The sequence below is a fragment of the Eubalaena glacialis genome, chromosome 5, assembly GCF_028564815.1.
Source record: "Eubalaena glacialis isolate mEubGla1 chromosome 5, mEubGla1.1.hap2.+ XY, whole genome shotgun sequence".
Taxonomy (NCBI): Eukaryota; Metazoa; Chordata; class Mammalia; order Artiodactyla; family Balaenidae; genus Eubalaena; species Eubalaena glacialis.
In genome coordinates, this window is record NC_083720.1 from 101,167,676 (window position 1) to 101,174,219 (window position 6,544).

Here is a 6,544-nt window from a genome sequence, read left to right on the forward strand (position 1 = left end):
TTGCTATATTCATCTCATTAGATTCTTCATCTCATTAATGTAAGACAATGCCATTGAGATGGCAAAATCATTCTAAAATTTGAGACAAAGGTTTTTGGAGAAAATCCCTTTGAAGGGGTTGCATCCGAGACACTCGCTACTTGTGCTAAGATCAAGAATAAATTTCCTATCCCCACATTATCATAGTTCTTCTTTTGCAATCTGTTGAAACCCCAGAACAAAGAGGAATAACTAAAACCTCCATGTGCAATACAATACAATAAGATGATTATTTACACTATATTTATAATCATCAAACCTTCTCAGGACACTTGATATAGTGTGAAAATAGCTATGTCCTTTTATACAGACACAAAGATTTGTTAAGTGTCCGTGACTCACCCTGCAGATGACCAAAACTCCAAATAAGAATTTATTGGCTCGTGCAGGAAAAATGGCAGAGTCAGAATGAAACTTAGCCCAGGCATTCTGCAAGCCTGTGCATTTGTCCCCTCTGGGAAACCAGTGACAGTGACCAGCAGGGCTCTGTTGGCATCTTTTGATGGCACATTTGCAAACCCAGCAAGACTTGAAAAAGCATTTTTTCATGAAATCTGGGGAAAAGATGCCACAACCAAACCTGGGATTTCCTTAGATGCTGTCATGGGCTTGGTGTAAACTTTACTTCCTCACAATTTCCTATGATTGTCCCTTGCCTGACAGCAGGCTCTAAGCCCTGGGATGCATTTCTCTCAGGCCCTTGCAGAAGCTGTATCAGGAGCCAATCTATGAATTGTTAGGACTGGCTGTGAAAATGCTTCCTGAGACCTGAAATTTCATGGCCATACAATGTAGGAAACTTGGGGGTAAATGGCAGAAAATGAGTTCTCATTTTGATGTTGCAATATCTCACAGAATAGGGTTTTGAAGAAACATAATGAGAACAGAAGAGGGAGACTATTGAGAATATCCTACTAGATTCAACCCCATGAAATTCCTAATTTTGTAAGTTAAAAATAGTCCAGTATCAGTCGTTTACACCGCTCAACTTAAGATGCCAGAGTGAGTAATAAAGAGTCTATCCCCAAATGAGCCTGAGATAGCTCTAAGCAGGAGCCCTTTCGATGGCATACTGAGTAGCTAGTGGCCCAGGTAAAGTCCTAGGGACACTATCAATGACACGTCGGGCACATCTGCCAATCAAGAGCAATGACTTCTTCACCTTCTCTACCTCATTCAGTCCTGGTGAAATAGTTGTAGGTCATTGTCCTGGATAATTTTCTTTGAAAGTTCCATATGAATCCCAGAATTTCAAGTCTTTGCACAAACTGATGTTGCTTGAAAATGGTCCAAAGCTCCTATAACTCTAATTTAATGCTTGTCCCGAAAAATTCAGTCACTTGATTGATACAACAAAATAGACACACGGTGCAACTCTCTCTACAAAAATGAGCAGAATTTTATCCCCATGCTCATTTTGGTTTAAGGCTACCAAGCTCCAAGACCAGCAAATTATAAAAGTTTATTAGAATCCCAGACTAGGAGAGTTTCTGTAAATTGTAAAAAAAAAAAAAGGTTTCAAGATGCCTCCCTTAAACATTCTCACTAAAGGAATGTTTCCAAAATGAACCAATCCTCTATACTAGTGACACACAAAAGTTGCTGTGCTGCTTATTCTGTTTGCCTTCACACCAATTCTCTGCCCTGTTCACGCTCCAGGAAACTGACTTCCCGAAATCGCTTCTCCGAGGCTTTCTTGCACCCTTGGCTTTTGGTCGAGATTGGCCAAACGGAGACATTGATGGGAAAGAAGTTAAGGTGTCTATCCCTCCCCGCTGCCTTGCTGTGATTCTGGCAGTGCCTGCATCCCTCCTGGGCCACAGGTCCTGTCGGGCAGCCCCCTCCCACTGTCCCTGTCCTTGAGGCTCTGACAACACCGTCCCTCACTTGCCCATGCAGACCTAGAGGTAGCCATGCTTTCATCCTGTCTCTAGTCCTCTGGCTTCATCACCCCTGTGGATTCCTTTAACTTAACCCTGCCCATGCTTCCATAGACTCCCTTTTTTAAACTATTTATTCAAACCCTTTTAGTTTGCTATTTCTCTTCTGCCAGAACTATTATAGAGTCCTTAAATTCAGTGTCATTTGATTATAATTTTCTAACATAAATCAGAAATAATTAATCACTTGAACTCAAATCCTGTCTTAATTTTAAATTTGCCCATTATTATAATCAGTGGCACGCTGACAAATATTTCACGCCCAGCTTTTGGCATCAGGGAAGGCCTGATTGGAAGCATTTGCTGGCTTTTGTGTTGTATATGCCCTCACCATGGCAGAATTTAACCTAATTTCACCGAACATGGAGATGGGAAGAGGTACACAGGAACACAAGTTTATATAGCATTTCTACCACACAGATAAAGTAAACATAAATAACCTCAAGATCATCAATAACAGTAAAATGTCAAGGAATTAGAAAGTTTGAGTACCTTTGCTTTTAACATAATTTATTCAATTGTGTTTATTTAATATAATTTTTAATAATGGCTCTGTTGGGCTTCTCTGGTGGCGCAGTGGTTGAGAATCTGCCTGCCAATGCAGGGCACACAGGTTCGAGCCCTGGTCTGGGAAGATCCCACATGCCGCGGAGCAACTGAGCCCGTGAGCCACAACTACTGAGCCTGCGCGTCTGGAGCCTGTGCTCCGCAACAAGAGAGGCCGCGAGAGTGAGAGGCCCGCGCACCGCGATGAAGAGTGGCCCCCGCTTGCCACAACTAGAGAAAGCCCTCGCACAGAAACGAAGACCCAACACAGCCATAAATAAATTAATTAATTTAAAAAAAATTATTAAAAGAAAAAAATACTGACTTTAAAAAAAATAAAAATAAAAAATAATGGCTCTGTTTACTTGCAAAACTCCTGAAAATTTAGCAATTGGCTCTCTCATGCTGGGCCGGCTCAGCTCACAACTGTGAGAGAAAACATAATATCCACAACTGCTTGGTCAATTTAACCCGCTTTTGTTAGTTTTTCCCTCACATTTTACCATACATTTAAAATATACCTCAATAACTTTGCTCTAAAATCTTATATTTGACTCTCAAATTGTTCTTTTTAGCAGAAAGAAAAGGTAATATAGGAAAATTAGCTTCTTATAAAACTACAAAGTGGTTCAATGTATTCAGAGTGGTGAAAGTTTCATCAAACAATTTTTTCTGGGTTTGTTTTTTTTTCTGGAGGACTATAAACCTGGCTTCTGGGATCCTAACATTTATCATTATTATCATTTTATCACCTAACATTTACTTCTGAGAAAATTCATCTGTTGAGGGAAAAGTATTAATTTTATAAATACACTATAGCATGATTCTAGTCTAAATGGTGGTAACTGGGCAGTTGTTACAACTAGAAAACCTCAAATAAACACAGTGCATTCTATTTTAAAGTTGCCATCCTGAAACCAAAGACGTTAAACGCTGAACCTGGAATAATTAAAATAAATCCTACATGTAAACACCACCTGTTACTCATTTCCTTCTGGATATAAATCCAGCTTTATTACTTCCTGGTTGTGTGGGACAAAACTTGTAGAAGTTACTGAATCCCTCTGAGCCTCTCTCTGTATTTGCAAAATAGAGGTAATCACACCTAATTTAAGCTGGTCTGTAGACTTGAAATAAGACCATTTAATTATTCAATTAAAATTTGGCTCTGATAGGATGATCTAACTGCACTGCTTGGAAGGCAGCAGCAAACAACACCCAGTGTAGGTCATGCCCAGAGATGTTCCTATTCGTTTTCTCTTGCTGCTGCAACAGATTGCCACAAATTTAGTGGCTTAAAACAACACGAACATGTTATCTTACAGTTCTACAGGTCAGAAGTTCAAAATGGGTCTTACTAGGCTAAATTCAAGGTGTTGACAGGCTGCATTCCATCTCAAGGCTCCCGGGGAGAAACCATTTCCTTCCCTTTTCCAGTTTCTAGAGACCACCTATGTTCCTTAGATCATTACCCGCTCCCATCTTCAAAGCCAGCAATGACCAGTTGAGCTTTCTCATTGTACCATCTCTCTAGTTCAGATTCTGCTTGCCTCTTCCCCATTCAAAGACCCTTGTGATTACATTTGGTCCACATCATCCAGGATAATTTCTTTATGTTAAAGTCAACTGATTAGACTTATATGTGGAATCTAAAATATGACACAAATGAACTTATCTATGAAACAGAAACAGATTCACAGACACACAGAATAGACTTGTGGTTGCCAAGGGGGAGAGGGACTGGGGAAGGGATGGATTGGGAGTTTGGGATTAGCAGATGCTAACTATTATATATAGAATGGATAAACAACAAGGTCCTATTGTACAGCACAGGGAACTATATTCAATATCCTTTAATAAACCATATGGAAAAGAATATGAAAAAAAAAAGTTCAGCTGATTAGCAAACTTAATTCCATCTGCAACAACAATTCCCCCTTGCCGTGTAATGTAACATATTCACAGATTCCAGGGGTTGTTGGACATCTTTGGGGACCATTACTCTGCCTACAACATATGCCTATCATAATATGGTGCAGAGTTTTGAACCACAGAAGCCAGAATACCCAAACCACTAGCCCCCTCCTGCTGCTGCTGTAAACCAGCAGATTGTCTCTTTTGCTCAAAAATTTACTTTCAGAAATGGAAGGGGCCCACTCAGCGCATGCACCCATTTAGTCTGTATGTGTTCCCTGTCTGCTGAGCTGACAGGGGTCATGAGTAATGCCAGTTTCAGTTGGCAGAGAATGTGTACATAACTATAGAGCTTTTGAACTTAAAAGAAGAATGGCTTCACCTAGATTGCTGCCTAGTCCTTTCTCCTCCCCTCATTCCTTAGGGGCCCTTGGGGTCAACCTCTTGGCATTATATGTAGATTTATAAGCAGTACACTGTAGCTGAGTGCTTTGGAGCCAAGTTGCTTGGGTTTGAATCTCAGCTACATGATTTGCTGGCTATGTAACCTTGGGCCAAGGTCTTATTCAGGCCGTACAGTTTATGCAACTCTTAAAAATGATACAGAATAGGACCTACCGCATCTGGTTGGGGTGAAAACTAAATAAGATGATGTGTGCAAAGTATTTAGAACAGTGTAATGGGTACTGAAAAAAAATGTTAGCTAAATTGTTGATTATTTTGTAGTCCCAAACACCAAAATAATATTTGGTTTAGTGGTTGAGTTCTTTCCCCAAGGAAACTCTGATTTCCATGCCTAACACTCTCCTGGGGTCTAGAGACTCTCAGTATTTCTACCTGTCCCCAGACCTGAATATTGGATGTAGTTGTCCTTGTTCCATTTGACAAAGCTTGGCCATGTCGCTAGCTCCCAACTCCTCCCCAATGCCTCTCTGTATGCTGCTAAGATGGGTTAGCTTACTGTTCAGAACTATCCCCTCACTGTCCTACCCCCAATGGGCAAAGTATACTTCCCCCTCCTTCGCCGTTGGGCTCAGTCATGTTACTTGCTTTGGCCAATAGGATGTTAGCAGCAGTGACGCAAGCAAGGGCTTGAGACGTGCTTGCATAGTTGGGTGCGCCCTCTTGTACTCTGACGTCACCAGGAGAAGAACTTCCTCCAAGTAGCTGTTGCCCCTTCAGCCTGGACCCAGAATGGACCTATGAAGCAGAGCCACCTCAGCCATCCTGCAGAGCTGAGAGAATACATAAATGATTTGTTTTAAGCCCCTGTGTTTGAGGGTAGTTTGTTATATAGTATTATGGTGGCGGCAGCTAACTGATACATTTGTTCATCCTCTTAAAAGTTTTCACAATACAGCCCTGATTAAAAACTAATCATTGGGGCTTCCCTGGTGGTGCAGTGGTTAAGAATCTGCCTGCCAGTGCAGGGGACATGGGTTCGATCCCTGGTCCGGGAAGATCCCACATGCCGCGGAGCAACTAAGCCCATGTGCCACACTACTGAGCCTGCGCTCTAGAGCCCATGAGCCACAACTACTGAGCCTGCGTGCTGCAACTACTGAAGCCCACGCGCCTAGAGCCCGTGCTTGGCAAAAGAGAAGCCACCGCTATGAGAAGCCCGCGCACCGCAACAAAGAGTAGCTCCCACTTGCCGCAACTAGAGAAAGCCCGTGCAGCAACGAAGACCCAACAGATCCAAAAATAAATAAATTAATTAAAAAACAAAAAACTAATCACTGAACTAAACTAATCTGTATGCCTGTTCACATCTTCTCCTAGTAACCAATGACTCCCTATGCCATACAGTCAAAAATTTCTCCCTTTCTATCATTTTATTTTCAAATGGTAATGTCATCAATTCACACACCTGTGAACAAGAAGCTGTATAAAATAATGTTCATTGCAGCATTATTCAAAGTAGCAAAATATTGAAACGATGTAATACCCATGATCAGGAGAATGAGGAACAAACCATGATATAGCCATAAAATGGAATACTATATAGCACTTAAAATGAATGATGAACAATTGCTACTAGAGTAGCTAGCATTGAACAGAAAGAGCCAGTGGCAGAATATACATCATGATACCATATATTTAAA